The 18,196-nt window shown below is 37.0% G+C and overlaps 1 long non-coding RNA gene and 1 other non-coding gene across 2 annotated transcripts; one reads left to right on the forward strand and one right to left on the reverse strand.

The window, feature by feature from the left end:
- Positions 1-523: 523 nt before the first annotated feature.
- LOC137204811 (uncharacterized) lies at positions 524-9,856 on the reverse strand. The gene is made up of 3 exons (XR_010933853.1): positions 9,541-9,856; positions 6,921-7,036; positions 524-783 (listed from the first exon to the last, which is right to left on the reverse strand). It is a non-coding gene; the product is annotated as an uncharacterized lncRNA (long non-coding RNA).
- A 5,601-nt stretch (positions 9,857-15,457) lies between these two features.
- Positions 15,458-15,567, forward strand: LOC137205146 (U6 spliceosomal RNA). Its single transcript, XR_010934010.1, has one exon. It is a non-coding gene; the product is annotated as a U6 spliceosomal RNA (small nuclear RNA).
- Positions 15,568-18,196: the final 2,629 nt, after the last annotated feature.

Consider the following 18,196-nt stretch of genomic DNA (forward strand, 5'->3'; position numbering starts at 1 on the left):
TTCTTATGAAATCCCCACAGAGTAGTGGCAATTTGCCAGAGCTTTTGCTCTCACTTTTCTGAAAAAGATAAACGAAGTGAGGAGAAATGTAGTGGCTTGTGCAACATTCATGGTGGGGTGAACCCCCAGAAGATGCTAGCATGATGACTCCTCTATTCACTAGTCTATGCAGTGAGGACAGTGTTCTCTGCTGCAGGAAGTCAGAACAGGTATCAGGGGATGGCATCAGCTGATCTGCAAGTATAGTATGTACACTTATTCCTTAAGTGCATGGAATAGATCCATGCAATTCAGATCATTTCTCCAGAGAATGTCAAGGACTGGAAACCACATGCAAAACTCTGGCAATCTTCATAGCATGAAAATAATGCATTGCACACTTCCAACTGAAAGAGTGGGCTTGTGCCTGATTTAATAAATGCGACTTTTGGATGTTTCAGTACAAATTCACTTTATTTCAGTAATTCTCTGGAGCCCGGATATTGTTTCCATTCTCTAGTAATCAATAGCCAACGTCAACCAATTTGACTTTTTTTAGTATTTATTTATTTAGGCTGTGCCGGGTCTTCATTGCAGCATGAGGGATCTCCGTTGCAGCATGTAGGATCTTTAGTTGCGGCATGCGGACTTCTTAGTTGTGGCATGCATGCGGGATCTAGTTCCCCGACCAGGGATCAAATCCAGGCTCCCTGCATTGGGAGCACGGAGTCTTACCCACTGGACCAACGGGAAGTCCCTTGATTTTTTTTTTAACACGGTTCATCTGTTATATTTAGACAGTACCTGTAAATAAAACAAAGTGATTTGAATTGGAGAGATATTGGTATTGAAGACAAAGTCGTAAAACTGATTTGTAGTTAAAACAGACATTTTTATATTTCCAAATCTAATGTGATCCGAATCCTGTAAGATAATGTTCATACCAATGGAATTGAAGTGGAGAAATACAGTGTTTGCTTCAAGAGAATTACTACCTTAAGGTCAGGCTAAATGTATTTTTTTCCTCTACAGCTATCAAGTGGATTTAGACTGTGTCATTAAAATGAAAAAAAACTCTATATATTATCTGTAGAGATGGATGGGAAAATGCTTTAAGAGGAGATAAATTGCACATCGAAATAAACAATTTTACTAAAATGTGGAGTTTCAAGTAAAAAGTTATTTCAGCAAATAATCTGCTATTTTTATAGGAAGCATTTGGCCTCACAGTCACAGGTCCATATTTCAGAGACAATGACAATGAAGAGGTCTTTATTAATACCAAAGAACACTAAGCTGGATTAAAACGTTAAATAACATTTTTTTGCCTGTATTTTATTTTATTTTTTTAACATCTTTATTGGAGTATAATTGCTTTACGATGGTGTGTTAGTTTCTGCTGTATAACAAAGTGAATCAGCTACACATATACATATATCCTCATATCTCTTCCCTCTCGCATCTCCCTCCCTCCCACCCTCCCTGTCCCACCCCTCTAGGTGGTCACAAAGCACCGAGCTGATCTCCCTGTGCTATGCGGCTGCTTCCCACTAGCTATCAGTTTTACATGTGGTAGTGTATATATGTCCATGCCACTAAGTACATCAGATGTACTTTCTTCATCCATAAATATGAACTAATTCTTACTTAATTCTAAGACTGTGGAGATTAAATGTGATAATCCATTAGAAAATATCTAGCATCTACTGATACATGGTGTATGTACACTACATGTTTATTTTCTTCCTTTCTTCCTTGAGATTTACTTATTATGGCACAATTTGCAAAATCAGTTTACTTGCCTCAAAGGATTCGCTCAAGTATAAAAAGGGTCAGGAGGAACTCTGAGAACAAATATCAGATTGTATTAACATGCAGCCCATTTTTGCTTCTAATATGCCAACTGTTTTCCTTCCTGTAGCAGAAAATCTTACTCCCACAGAATTAAAAAAAAAAAAGAAAGATGTCACTATTGAGACCTGTGTTTCCTACTAACCTCTACCAGTATGCCAATACCTAAACTTATTTGACCAAATAGGGACCCATAATCCATTTATCCTAATGTTATGTTCATGTCTCTTACCATCTTCTCTACTACTTCTGAACAACACAAACTTAACATTCCCCTTAGCTAGACTAAACTTTAAGCAAGTTTCTTTCTGACTGTAGGCCCCTGACCTTTCTTTTCTTAGAGCATTTATTTTAGAAAACGAGTAATTGCAAATTCTTTCTCTGCCTCTTTGAAATGTAGAGAAATCTTCTCCCAGCCTCTTACCAGTTTTACAACCCAGGGATGTCTTTTTCAAGGACCTGGATGCCATCTCTGAAATGTAATCAAGAAAGACGGTACCCCTATCTCCCAGTGAGGGGGTAGCAACCTAACTCAATAAGTAGCCACTAGCAAACACAGATGGCTTAATCACAAAAGAAAACATCTGAAAACTCAGGAGTGATTTTCAATGTGTTAGACACAGCCCATTGACCAACCCCACCTTCCTATGTCCTCTAGTACTTTTCCACTAACTCACCCCAGCTCTTAAAATCCCTCCTGCCTTTTGTTTCAGTGGAGTTCTCCTCCTGGGCAGTAGTCTTGAATAAAGTCAACCTTGCCTGTTCAACTATGTCTGGTGCCATTTTTCCTTGACAGTGCCCTCCTTACCAAGTGAGTTCTATGACTCATCATTAAAATAATACCCTTACGAATATCTTGAGCTCATTTGCCCCTCTTGTGCCCAAGTCCCAAATCCAGAAAATCAGCCTCTTCAATGCTTTGGTTACAGAAAAACACACAGCAAACTGATTCACTTCACTCCCTGTCTGCTGACTTCAAGTCCTAGAACACCATTTCATCCCTTCGTTTGCCTTAAATGCCCCACACCTCCTTAGCCACACTCATTTTTCAGCAGATGACATCATTTCCTATTCTACAGAGAAAATAGAAGCAACCGAATAAAATCTCCACCAGCTTCCACCATCTAACCACCTGCAACTGAGACTTTATACTCTGCCTTCCCAACAATTGTTGATAAGCCGGCTGTTCCTAGGTCTCAGGCAGCCCTTCCACTGTGTCCCAGAAACTATTCTCCCCCAGTTTTACTTAAGAACACAGCAGTAGAAACTCTCCTCGCTTTTACCTTGTGTTACCAATTTTCACTACTCTGCTCAATCAGTCCCATCATCCTGCAACATTTTGTAGGTACTCCCATTTAGGAATAATTAATAGCAACAACAACAACAACAAAAGCCCTCTCAATTCCAAATCCCTTTCCAGATACTGAAATTGATTTCTCTTCCCCTTTTCAACAAGTCTTGAGAAAGTGTTTATAAGTTCTCTCTTCCCATCCTCTTTTAAACTTCCTGAATTTAGGCTTTAGCTCCCACCTACCAAAACTGTTTTTGTCTAGGCCACAGATAAACTTTAAATCCAATTCTAAGGAGGCAATTTATTTAACTTGTCAGCAGCATTTGGTATAAGCAGTATTTCCCACACTTGCTTCACATGGCTTAAAGAACACAAAACTGTTTAATTTTCCTCTTAAATAACTGACCCATCTTTCTCAGCATACTTTACTGTTTCTTTCCATCTTTCTATCTCTTAGTGAGTGTGACTGGAGCTTCAATTCATAATTGAAGTTCAATCCATAATTGAACTTACTCCCTAGGGGATCTCATTCAGTTTAATGGTATTAAATACCATCTAGATGAAAACAATGCCCTCATTTTTATCTCCAGCTCAGATTTCTCCCCTGAATTCAGAGTATTTATCCAACTACTTACCAGACATTTCCATTTGGCTGTCTAATGGAAATCTCGAGCATAACATGCCCAAACCCAGACTTCCTGATTTTCATTCCAAACCTGCAACTTCAGGGTCTTCACCATCTCTGTCAATGTCAATGCCTGTGTCACCTTTTCATTTGCCAGGGAATGAAGGGTGAAGGTGGCACATGGGAATTAACCTTGATTTGTCATTCTCTGTCTCACAGAGTGATGCTTTACAAATGTAAGATATTACAACTTTGTACAAAATACGCTGGTAGCTTCCTGGCCCATATAATGTGAAAGCCAATGGCCTCACAATGGCCTATAAGGCCTTACCTGGTCTAATCTCTCAGTTACCTCCCTGAGCTCATCTCCTACTGCTCTCTACTCTATCCACACATGCCGCTTGCTGTCCCTCAATATGACACACATGCTACTGCCTCAGAATGTTTAGAGTTGTATTTGTTTTGTCTGAACACTCTTTTGCAAATGTCATGGCTCACTCTCTCATCATCACTACTCCCCTGGCCATCCTATTTCAAATTTCAACTCTACCCCTGCACCACTCCATCACACTATCTTTCTCCTTGCTTTACTTTTCTCCAGAATCCTTCTTAACATCTGATGTAACATATATTGATATATGCATGTATTTATCATCTGTTTAGCTTAATTTAACACAAGCCTTGTGAGAATAGAGATTTTTGTTTTCTTGGTACCTAGAAAAGTGTCTGGCACCTAAATATTTAAGAAGGAAGGGAGGGAAGGAGGAAAGAATGAAACTAATTTCAATTCCATAATATTAAGAATTATATATTATTAAGAATCAATCATCTATGTGGTAGTTATTAGAGTGTTTATTTTCTTAGCCTTCTTTTTGAAACTTCGTTGCATATTTGTCAGCTCTTAGAACTTGGTTAAGATAGAAGATAGGGGGCTTCCCAGGTGGCGCAGTGGTTGAGAGTCCGCCTGCCTACCGATGCAGGGGACACGGGTTCGTGCCCCGGTCCGGGAAGATCCCACATGCCACGTGGGCCCGTGAGCCATGACCACTGAGCCTGCGCGTCCGGAGCCTGTGCTCCGCAATGGGAGAGGCCACAACAGTGAGAGGCCCATGTACCGCAAAAAAAAAAAAAAAAAAGATAGAAGATAGGACCCTAGCTTGAATATAAAATTCCAGGGACAGATATAAAAACACTGCATCCTCTTTCTCCCACTTATGCTGCCCTTACAACTTAATTTGATCTCAAATCCCTATCCCCTCAAACCCTGTAAAACTGTCAGAAAGAGTTCTATTCTTAGAAATTACATGAATTCAGTATCATCCTCTCTCAAAACTCTTAGCTACTAAGAGAGAATTAGACCAGGTGGTCAGGTTGAGTTTACTGCAAGACCTAATTCTTAGTAGAGTCTCCCTGGGTAAGGGTTTGCTTCTCAGTGTTGATGATTCTACATCTTAAAATTATTTAACTAAAATAATAAAGAGCCTCAAGAACATATTGATTTTTTAGAGTAAAGGCACAATTTGTTAATGTACCTTTATTGTAATATAGAATGTATCTTTCCACTCATCAGGAAACATGCTTCTCTATATTTAACCTCTAATATCTCCTCCATAATAATCTTCTATTAAGGACTGTCATGTTAAACTCCTGCACTTAAACTCCTATAATGGTTCCCTATTATTTTGCAGATTAAGTCTAAAATTCTTATAGTTATACAATTATTATTAAATATCCAATCTCAAAATCAACTTAATTTTTTATAATTCAATTTAACTTCTGTTTCTATTTTATCATTGTGGATGAAATCTTCAGTCTCTTCTAGGGTCATCTATATATTTGTTTTTATCTGAATAATAGTATTAACTTTTACTACCATTTAATGTAGTACCCACTCCCCACATACACCATATACCTCCCAGGGATTTCTTATAGTACTCAGGTCTTAAGTTGTGTCAAGGAACGAATCGAGGGAGGGAGGACAATGTGGTCCTTTGCTCCAATAATTTGACAGTGTGATATACATCACCCAGTTGGTTTGGCTACCAGTGACTAGACACTATTCTGTGCCACGTGGAACACAAAATACTTTGGAGAAAGTGTCCAAGGCTTCATCTTTCTACACACACCACACGCTTCTCTCTGGGGACATGCTAGATACCTTCTGAGATGCTAGGTGGCTGTCCTGTTCACAAGATACAAGACTCACCAACACATCTCTCTCTTTCTCCATCTATCTTTCTTACTTTTCCCCTCCCTCCCTCTCTCTATCTATCTTTCTCTACCTTCTCTTCTCTCCACAGTTCAAGGGATCTCTTTTGAATCTAGGGGCCTATAAGTGGGAGCTTCCTGCTCTGGTTCTCTCAACGCATATTGTTTATACCAGGAATCCTTTCCCTATTTGATGCATCTAGATTCTGGAAATTAAAGTTGTAAGGACTTGTAAGTCTTGTCCTATTAGCATCTCTAGCACATGCCTCCTCCAAAACAATGAGCGCAGAGCTCACTAGCTTCTTGAACGGAGAGACAAGTAAGGGGAGGGGGGGAGAATTATGACTTAAGATCAGGAACACAACAGCTACAGTTGGATTCCCACTTCATCTCCTCACTCATCCACACTCTGCCTGCATTCCCATAACATCAGATGGTTCAGAGCTTCCTGAATGCATTCTCTCATTCATATATCCCAATCTTTGACCAGTGTATTTGTCTTCTGCCCTGAATGACTCTTCATGTACAAACAAAAATGTGTGCAGTATGATGAAAGAGAAGGAGATAGGGATCCCACTCCCAGCACGTTCATACTTGGGTGCACCACCCTCTTCCTAGAGGAGGATGACAGTGTTAACCTCTGCATTAAATAGTGGGGAAGAGTAATTATTTTTTTCAGATAAAAACAAACCTATAAATGCATGTCTATATATACATATATGCACATATATATGTGTATGTGTCTGTATACACATATCCATGTATCTTTAGATGCAGGAATATTTTGTTTAACATTCGCATAGATCTGTTGACCATTTTATGGACCCTTTAACGTGTATACACACTACTTTGAAGACTTCTGTTTAACATATATTCACCTCTAACATTTTATGCATTTAAGGTGCCATCTTAGTGTCCTGGTACCAATTTTTCAGACATATTACAACTCATTATTACCGAACTTACCTTACATTAATTACTTGATGAGTTTTGGGAGAGAGATTAGTCACTTGATAGTAATTATGATGACATTAGTGTTCTCAGCAGAGCTTCCACAAATCATTTCTTCCTGTGGCTTACCTCTGGAGGTGGATAAACACATATACTTTATGAAAATGGTGTTTACTTTCAATATCATAGGGTAATATTTTCTGACCTTGCTCCTGAATTCTGAGGATGAAGCTCACTATGCCCAGATTAGAGCTCATCTGTACAAACCCCCAGTTAAACCCCTTGGAAAAGAGTTTTCAATAGTAAGGATTTGGTTTATTATCATGCAAGGATATTTTTTACCCTCTATCTACAATGTACACCTTTCTACAGCTTTTATTTTCAGGGTTATCAGCCACAAGTGAGCCCTCAGTACAGTCTAGAGATTCTTCTAGGTTCATTGGTCAGCTCCATCTAACTTTGTTTCCAGCATCTACTCTAAATCCTGCCAGCGTCACTAATGATGTAATGTTGCTGAAGTATCTGATCACTTTTTGGTTGTTATTTTGACCCATCAGCAATTATCAGGTTAGTTTGCCCAAGAAGGCCATTATCTCTCTGAGAAGCAGCTCTCTCAGTAACAATACACTGACAAGTTCACCTTTACCTGTTAAGGATTCAACAAAGTCTCTTTGCCACAAGACATTTTTCTTGATCACAGTTCTATCCATACAGTCTTAACTCTCACCATTCCCTACGTCTTACCTTTTATTCCAACCATATCCAATTTTCTCAAGTCTCTAAGTTTTTGCAAATGCTACTCCTTACTGTAATGTCCTTCCGCATCCTTCACATTTAACACACAGCCCAGATCTCTGAAAACTATCTCTGTGCACCCACAAATATCCTCCTTCCCTTGTCTGGGTCTCAGCCTTCTCCTCTGTGCTCCAAGCACCTCCTCTGTGATAACAATTTTTAACTAGTTTTATTGTCAGTTTACTTTCTGGCCTTTCCATAAGATAGTAGGTTCTTCTGTATAGTATAGGGACTTGCAAAGATTAGCCATTCAGTAAATGTTTGTTGAATAAATCTCCATTCTTTCCCCACTTTCCCTTTTTTCCTAACCTTTTCACATTTAAGTATTTTGAAACTTTAAAAGTCAAATTATTTTTTGACTTTTTTTGACTCAGAATCTCAGAATCTCATAACCCCATTGTGTGCTAACCTTTATAAAAATAGCAAGAGAAAACGTATATTTTTGCTTTTGATTTTAATACTATTGATATTGTTGATGTTGAAAACAGAATTGTTTTCCTAAATATGTTAGAAAATGAATCAATAGATTGAATCAGATCTCTTTTAATCATTTAATGATTTAAAATTTAAAAATAAGATACAAAACATAAGTTTTTATTTTTCTAAAATTCTCTAACTTTTTTGAAAAAAGATCTTGCCACTATTCTACATTCACCACAAAGCTGCAATATAATTTGTAGGCAGGAAGTTTTAAATACTAAGCTTTGCTTATTAATTCCTTGAATTTAAACAGCTCTTAAAAGAAAAAACAACTAAATTGCAGCCAGCATGAAGAAATTGAATTCAGTGGTGATGGCTATCATTAAAGCTTGTGACCTTACATTATTCTGTCATATGCCTAAGGGCATTAAAAGTACTCTAAATTAATTTTAGGAGCTACACAGTCATGTTTCCTTTAATCACAGAATCCAAGAGCAGTATGCTCCTTGGTGCTCTGCTATCATATTTTTAATCTTCATAACATGATTCTGCAGTGTGTCCTGTTTATAGAAAAGTTCTGCAGATTTTTCCAGAATTATTTTCTTTTAATCTTGGTAATAATATGCATCTCTTCATACCTTCTCCCAATGCTTCACTGAAATGAGAAAAAGAAATTTTTTCTTTGCATTATATGTTCAGTCAACCTGTCTACTCCCAGTGTTTAAAGATGCCTTTAAGGTTGCCAATAACAGGCAAGCACGGATGTTCATATATCTTAAAGATCTTTGTGTGCTTTCAAAATGGCAGAAACTTAAATAGTGTTTAATTTGTGGTGAGCAGTGCAATTCTCACAGTAACCATTTATGCTTCATCCCTCACTTTATGGATAGGGTAACTGAGTCCTAGAGAAGTTTAGTAACTTGCCTGAGGTCAGCCAGCTGGTCAGTAGCTGGAATACAATCTAACAGAGCCAAACTTACAGGAAATGTGGTGTGAACGTAAATAATCCTCCCACCCTTACCTTCCTCCTGCAAATTAAACCTAAATGACCAAAAAATTACTAAAACTAATGGAAAAACTTACATCAGTCTCAGACACTAGATAGAGAATGACATTATTATGCGTCCTATGTCAAATAATTTCTAGATATGATGCAGATATTACTAAAAATAAGCTTCGGAGGAGAAACATCATCTTTTGTGGAGGAAGAAGTTCCATATCCCTGAAAGCAATAGTAGAGGCGATACTAAGAGATCAGGAAATACTGGACTGTCTGCTGAGCCAGTTTCTTAAGAGTCATGGGGGCACTCAGCAGCAGGCTAGTTATGGAAAACAGCTCTTAGGTGCAGGAATTTCTCTAAAAAGAGAGTAGACTCAAACCAAAAAGGAAGTAGTATCAATACAAGACCAGCTCACTCACCACTTTTATCTGGCTAGTGGATCACCTAAAGTGAACTGCTAACCCTGTTAGCAGCATTTGATTCAGTTGATTAGTTCCTTCTTCTTAAATTATTTCTTTACTTGGCTTCTGGGAAATCATAGTCTCCTAATATTCTTCCTACAACTTGTTTCCACCTCAGTCTCTTTACAGCTTACCCCTCTCCTTCCTGAATGTTGAGTATTTCAGTGCCTGTGGCTCAGTGCTGCATTCCTTTGTCATAGGCACGCTCATTCTTGGTGACCTCATCCAGTCTTATGGCTTCAAATACCGTCTAATCACTGATGACTCTGACAGTATGTCTCCAGCCTGACTTCCTGTGATGAATTCAGACACATGTCCAACCGTCTACTCAATCTATCTTCTTGGATATGTTGAAGGAATCTGAAGCACAAATACCAAAAATGGAATTTCTGAGCTTTTCCCACAAATCTGCTCTACTTGAAGTCTTACCCATTACAATTAATGGGAATTCAACTTTGTATTTATTTATTTTTCGTGGAAAGGCATTTTATTTTAAACATAGCAGTGTGTACACGTCAATCCCAAATTCCCAACCTATCCCTCCCCCCAACCCTTCCCTCGTGGTAACCGTAAGTTAATTCTCTAAGTCTGTGAGCCTGTTTCTGTTCTGTAAATAAGTTCATTTGTATCATTTTTTTTTAGAGTCCACATACAAGCAATATCATATGATATTTGTCTTTCTCTGGAATTCAACTTTTTAATTTCTGAAGCCAAAAACCTAATGTTCAATCGGCAAGCAAATATTGGATTTTTAAATTTGTGCTTAGATACTAATTACAGTGTATACACAGGAGCTGGAACTGAGAGGATGGAGATATAGATGGGGAGACATTTCACTCTCTATGTTAATTTTTTTTAATACATGAATGTATTCCTATAGAAAAGTTAAAGGTAAAATTCCATAGGCTGAAGTAAATAGGAACACGTTATTCATAGCGACAACGACACATAGATGTTAACATACTGCCTCCATGAGAAGAAAGAAAAGTTGCACATGTCCATCTTTTACAAGGAAAAATTAGAATTTTGTTATCTGCATTATGATCCATACCACAAAAGCAACACTCTTTTTAACTTTATCATTTGCTGCAAATAAACAGTTTATATAGATGAAGTGCTGAAAAAAATAAGTATTTATTAATCAATTTCTGTGACTACTTATTGCTTCTGTGTCACCAATCAATGGTATTTATCTTCTAAATAGTCCATAACATTTAGGTAAGCAATAAAACCCGAGAATTGAGGACAGCCCCAATTTGATTCTGTTCCTCCTGTTTTAAATTCCATCCTTAAATTTCAAAACATCACAAACCATATTTTAATATTTACATTTTAACTGTAATCTCTGCTTACAAAAATATTTGGATTATATTTTGAAATATGCAGTTGTAAGGTGTCCCCAGGAAGAGAATAATAAAATTCTAAGAATTAAAGATACTGAAAAAATTTCATTAATAATCCCATGGTTTAAGGTAGAGAGAATTAAGAAATGTAGAAATGATGGGTTTCCCTTTACTTCAATCCAAAACAATCAGTGCTAGGGAAGCTGTGGAGTTCTGCTCTCAGCTCTGACATGTAAAGAGCTTGAGCTATTTGTAATGAGGTGGATGGACCTAGAGTCTATCATACAGAGTGAAGTAAGTCAGAAAGAGAAAGACAAATACCATATGCTAACACATATATATGGAATTTAAGAAAAAAAAATGTCATGAAGAACCTAGGGGTAAGACAGGAATAAAGACACAGATCTACTAGAGAATGGACTTGAGGATATGGGGAGGGGGAAAGGTAAGCTGTGACAAAGTGAGAGAGTGGCATGGACATATATACACTACCAAACATAAAATAGATAGCTAGTGGGAAGCAGTCGCATAGCACAGGGAGATCAGCTTGGTGCTTTGTGACCACCTAGAGGGGTGGGATAGGGAGGGTGGGAGGGAGGGAGACGCAAGAGGGAAGAGATATGGGAACATATGTATATGTATAACTGATTCACTTTGTTATAAAGCAGAAACTAACACACCATTGTAAAGCAATTATACTCCAATAAAGATGTTAAAAAAATAATAAGAAGAAAGAAAGGAAGAAAGAAGAGAAAAAAAAAAAGAGCTTGGAAGTCACCTCTCCCATGAGAATTAGGGTCCCAGGGCAAATCATCACCTGAAATCTGGAGAGAAAGGTGAATATAGAGAAGATTCTCTTACCTAGAGCAAGACATTGAAGCCATAAAGTGGCTGGAATATTTAAATTATTTTGACAAATTGCTGGAAGCTTATTTTGCACTAACTACAGGAGAGTGAGAAGCTCCTGGAGGCTACAGTCATAGCTCCCCAGCATTTTCATGGGTTTTATCTCCAGGGAAGCTACTAGGTTCTCATGGTGAAGATCAGAGACAAATCCCCTTATGCTTCCGGCAGGGGTAGTGGAAAAGTAACCGTATTGAAATATGTCCAGAGCATGACAAAGGACTTCTCTCCAAGGGAAACAATTTTACCAGAACCTTATCTACCTAGGGGGAGGACAGTTAGTCAAATCCAGTACTAACCTTCCTGTACCCCCTAAAGAGAGGGGGAAAAAAAAACAACTAAGGACACAAAATGAAGGTCACAACCCAGGTACACAGGCCACTCTTTGACATAAATCTTAGCAATATTTTGGTGGAATCTGTCTCCAAAGGCAAAAGGGAAAAAAAGGAAAAAGTAAACAAATCAGATCTAATTAAACACGTTTTTGCAGCAAAAGAAACCATCAGCAAAATGAAAAGACAGCCTATGAATTGGAGAAAATATTTGCAAATGATATGACTGATAAGGGGTTAATATCCAAAGTATATAAACAACTCATAAAACTCAATGTCCAAAAACAAACAAAGAACAACAACAAAAAAAACCCGATACAAAATGGGCAGAAGACCTGAAAAGACATTTTTCCTAAGGAAGACAAGCAGATGGCAAACAAATACATGAAAAGATGCCCAACATAGTTAATCATCAGAGCAATGCAAATACAAACCACAATGAGATATCATCACGTACCTGTCAGAATGGCTATCGTCAAAAAGCTCACAAATAAATGTTGGTGAGGATGTGCAGAAAAGGCAGCCCTAGTACAGTGTTGGTAGGAATATAAATTGATGCAACCACTGTGGAAAATAGTACGGAGTTTCCTCAAAAAACTAAAAAACAGAACTACCATATTATCCAGCGCATATACTCCTGGGTATATATCTGAAGAAAATGAATACACTAATTTGAAAAGACACACGCTCACCAATATTCATAGCAGCATTATTTACAACTGCCAAGATACGGAAGGAGCCTGTGCATCCATCAACAAATGATTGGATAAAGAAGAAAAGGTGTACAGGTATATCTTATGATAGCTCCAACTCAAAGACGGATCTAGTTCTGTACAGCACGTTTCCTTCATGGGGCTGTATTTTTGTCAGGGTTGATTTCTCTTCCAACACAGCTTCACTCTGCCCTTGATCCTAAGGACACAACATTCATCACTATGATTTGGGCTATAGAATGACAGCAGGCCCAATGCCGTTTTGCTTGCCAGGTGAGGAATGAGAGTGCTCACAACATCTCAGAGGAAACAAAAATCCTCTTTGGGGCCAAAACCCTCACACCTACCTTCCTCTTCAGTTTTTGAACATAACAACTGCTCTGAATTTAACGGAAGTAGGGACTATTGCCAGAATGAAAACAGTATTAACTAAAATAGCCTGTTGAGTCCCAGGCCAGATTTGCTTTATAAGTTAGAGCAAAGAGAACACGAGACTGTGTTGTTTGTAAGTTGGAGGTAATTTCCTGGGGTTATTTTTAAACCATGAGCAGAATTTCTCTGTGGTTGTCAGGACCTCCACGGACAGGGACTCACTTTTAGGACATACTTATTTGAGCCAGCATAATGTGTGAGCAAGAGAATTTCATTTGATAAAGCTATTAAAATAATGAATGTGGTTCACTGATTATTAAAACATTGCTGTCTGACTTTTTAAAAGCTTGAAAAACTCAGGAAAGTATAAAGAGAAAGTACAAATCACCTGTAACCTCGGCTCCCAGAGACAACTACTCAGCATTTTAGTCTTTTTAAAACACTTATAATTTTACAGAATTGAGATCTAAGCGAAAACGGTGTTTTAATTTAGCATCTTATTATGAGCATTTCAGCAGTTTTTATAGCCATCACTTTCTTGGACTGGATAAAAAGTGTCCTACAATTTTTTTTATAGTTCCCCTATGGTGAATCACGTAAAGAAATTCAACTTTAATGTATTTATCTTGATAACCTTTCTGGCATTAAAACCCTTAATTTTATCATTTATAATAAGCAATATAATTATTTTCTTTTCACAAATATTAATTAATAGTTTCAACTCATTGGTAAACCATATCCTCCTCAGATGAAGCAGCCACTGTTCTGATGAAAAAGATCCTTGTGTCTCTTTAATATGAAAGCTCAGTCACCACATTTAGCATCAGATGGTCTCTCATGGTCAGGTGTACGCATGTGCAAAATATGTGTGCTGTTTGTGTGTATTTGTAAGTGGGATGAGGATGTTTAGGGAAAAGTCATATTGGCAATTTTCTCCTTTCAGTATTTTTAAAATGACATTGAGTTCTGTGAGATTGATTCACACTCTGAGTTTCTTATGGAAGAGCCCAAGTTTAAGCCTTTAGAAATAGGTGAAAATAAAGCCTTTTCTTCTTGTTTATAGTATATATATTGTGATCCCCTCCCCCCCAAAGGTATAATCTTCATAAAATCCTTACTTATAGCTATTAGGAAAATTGGACCAAACCCCTAAGAAATACATTTAATGTTTACCTATAATACCCTTATTTTATGCCTGTTTTAGCTGAGGTTCTGCAGTTCCTTGAAACAAAATATAATCCATGATGATGTAGTTTGAAATTATGAGAAGCAAAACAACTGTAATAGATAAAGCACAAAAGAAAATTAGTACAGTATTAATTTAGCTAGCTTTGTACTTGCTGACAGTAACAAGAGCAACTCTTGATAAATTAAGCATATTCACATTGATTTGAAAGTATGCATACTTAATAGAGAAGCTTAACTTTGCCTACCTACTGTGTCTGTTGGAAAAATACCAATTGGAGTTTACTTACTAACAAAATATCACAACTAGTCATTATGTAAACAGAGCTTCCCTTCAAATTTCCTTCTGCTTCTTTCTGGATGAGAAATCCATGGTAAAATTGTACACAGCACTCCTGTATTCCCTGTCATAGATTCTGTACGTTAAAAAAAAAAAAAAAAAGGAACAAAGAAAAAAAAAAGAGTTTTTCCTTCACCCTTGCATATTTTCTCCTTTGTGAGCATTTCTGACTCATCTTTTCCATGAAAGTGCTAAGCTAGTGATGTCAAGATTATCACCACTGATTAAAAGGTAACGATGTGTGAGGGATTAGCTCAGTTTTATTTTGTCATATATTCAGGTGATTTTAACCCGTTTTCCACATATTGTACTTTTGACAAACTATTTTTTTATAAGTTTAATATTCTGAAAAATGGAGCTTTAAGTCAATTAAGTGATATGCCAGTAGACTAAGCGGTACATTTATAATGGAAAGGAGAGATAACAATCCCTTCAGATATCTTGTATGTGTACTGATGATTATGATACTTGAAATGCTACTGGAAAAGAAAGAACTCAACACCAAATCAGGTATATTTTATATACAAAATAAATCTTTATAAAATAAATCATCCCAAAGAAAATATGTCTGATACCAAAATGTAAATACATCTATTTAATTTATTTTTTTATACGTCTGACATGTTTAAGTTCATTCAAAAAGTCATTTGAGATGTAAGATGAAGTTATTCAAAAATGATCATTTTCGTGCTCACGTCAGCAGCAGCAGATATACTAAAATTGGAGTGATACAGAGAAGATTAGTATGGCCCCTGTGCAAGGATGACACGGAAATTTGTGAAGCATTCCATATTTTTGCTGGAGATGGTCCCACTACTGGGCATATACCCTGAGAAAACCATAATTCAGAAAGAGTCATGTACCACAATGTTTGTTACAGCTCTATTTACAATAGCCAGGACATGGAAGCAACCTAAGTGTCCATCGACAGATGAATGGATAAAGAAGATGGGGCACATATATACAATGGAATATTACTCAGCCATAAAAAGAAACGAAATTGAATTATTTGTAGTGAGGTGGATGGATCCAGAGTCTGTCATACAGAGTGAAGTAAGTCAGAAAGAGAAAAACAAATACCATATGCTAACACATATATATGGAATCTTAAAAAAAAAAAATTGGTCATGAAAAACCTAGGGGCAAGATGGGAATAAAGACACAGACCTACTAGAGAATGGACTTGAGGACATGGGGAGGGGGAAGGGTAAGCTGGGACAAAGTGAGAGAGTGGCATGGACATATATACACTACCAAACATAAAACAGATAGCTAGTGGGAAGCAGCTGCATAGCACAGGGAGATCAGCTCGGTGCTTTGTGACCACCTAGAGGGTGGGAGGGAGGGAGACACAAGAGGGAAGAGATATGGGGATATATATATATGCATAACTGGTTCACTTTGTTATACAGCAGAAACTAACACACCATTGTAAAGCAATTATACTCCAATAAAGATATTTAAAAAAAAGATCATTTTCTTCTTCACTTTAGATAATTGAGGATATATTTAAATAGAAGTACCTGATCAAGGATCCTTCCATTCAAATGGTGATTGGAGTAGGGACAGTTTTGTCCTCTCAGGCCGTTCTTGAACTTCATTTTTTTAATTAATTTTTATTGGAGTATAGTTTATTTACAATGTTGTGTTAGTTTCTTCTGTGCAGCAAAGTGATTCAGTTATCCACATACATATATCCACTCATTTTTAGATTCTATTCCCATGTAGATCATTACAGAGTATTGAATAGAGTTCCCTGTGCTATACAGCAGGTCCTTATTAGTTATCTATTTTACATATAATTGTGTGTATATGTCAATCTCAATCTCCCAGTTTAGCCCCCCCACTTTTTTATATGGACTTACTGGATCTTAACTACTTGAAGCATAATTTCATCATAGATAGAAAACACAATGATTGCAATGCAAATGTCATTCAAAAATTTTCTGCTATTTTTAAAGCACCCAGAGCACATCTTAATTTTGAAATGTCAACTGGAAGGAATAGATATAAAGAAAATATATTTTCATTTCCATATAAAATATGTAATATATATTAATATATATTTAATTATAAAATGTAAATATGTAATTATATAATCATATCATAATCAAAATCAAATGATGGACCTTAATTCAGGGAAAATATTTTAAATTCACATACCAAGTGGTTGACATCAATTTTTGACAGTCTACTTGACATTTCCCCTTGATCTCTAATAAGTATTTTCAACTTACACATAAAATTGTAACACTTGATTTGCCAAAAAACCCTTCTCCTCCCCTAGATTTTTCCAGTCTCAGTTAATGGTACTTCACATATACCAGTAACTCAAACTCTGTATTACAAATGTATGAACAACTTCACTGAAGGAGGTAAGGGACAAAGGTGCTGACCTAAGTAAGTTTGGAAGTCAGTGGATACTTTCAAGGCTAAAGGAAAACTATACATAACAACGTACTCTGGGTGATAATGTTGTTTTCCCAGGACCGCAAGATAACAATTCTGAAATACTTCCGTATATATGCATACTGGAATTGATCAATTAATATTCTCACTGCTGGAGTGGGAGTTTACAGATAAACAAGGGGAGATGGCTAGAATTATCCATGTGGTAATGGATTAGAGTTGGAGACATCTTATGAATCTATATACAGTTCAATACAGAGACGGATAGATAATATAGAAATATTTACATATATATGAGTATATATAAGGGTTGGTAACAACTTTGTTCTTCGATTTGGAAGGCCTGGAAGTGATGATACCTCAGTAACAATGAGCATACCTAGCTCTTGGTTTCTAATACCATTCTCCAATTTTTCTCATGATTAGATTGTGGTTATGGGTTTGGGGAGGACACTACAGGGGTAATGTGTCATTCCCATTACATTCTATCAAGGGTACATATGTATTTATTGGTAAAAAGGCAGATCCAAAACCGTAGCAGAGGAGCCAATTGAAAGAGCTCTGAATGGCCAAAGCTGGAATAAAATTAATGCACATAGTATTGTAATGTAACTCAAATTTTAAAATAAATTTGCATGAGTTCATACTGATATAAATAAATGACTTATTAAGGAAATAAATGGGGGAGAGCAGACAAATGACTTATGGTTGGTAATCCACACTTAAGGAAGTGGTGCATGACTCCCCACTCTAAGTGTGGCTTACAGATGGTGACTTCTCCCAAAGAGGGCAGCTTGGAAGTGGGGTGGGGGGAGTCACTTTACAATGGAGAAACCTGACCATGCACTGCCTCCGCCAGGTGATTAAAGTGAATGTCAATAGTGAAGGTCATGTTGATTGAATGTGATGTGACTGACACTTTACCTCTGTGGTCGTCCTCCTAACCACAGTGTAATCATAAGAAAAAGCATCACTCAAATCCCAATTAAAAGACATTCTACAACAGAGCTGAGGAGT

The sequence above is a fragment of the Pseudorca crassidens genome, chromosome 13, assembly GCF_039906515.1.
Source record: "Pseudorca crassidens isolate mPseCra1 chromosome 13, mPseCra1.hap1, whole genome shotgun sequence".
Taxonomy (NCBI): domain Eukaryota; kingdom Metazoa; phylum Chordata; class Mammalia; order Artiodactyla; family Delphinidae; genus Pseudorca; species Pseudorca crassidens.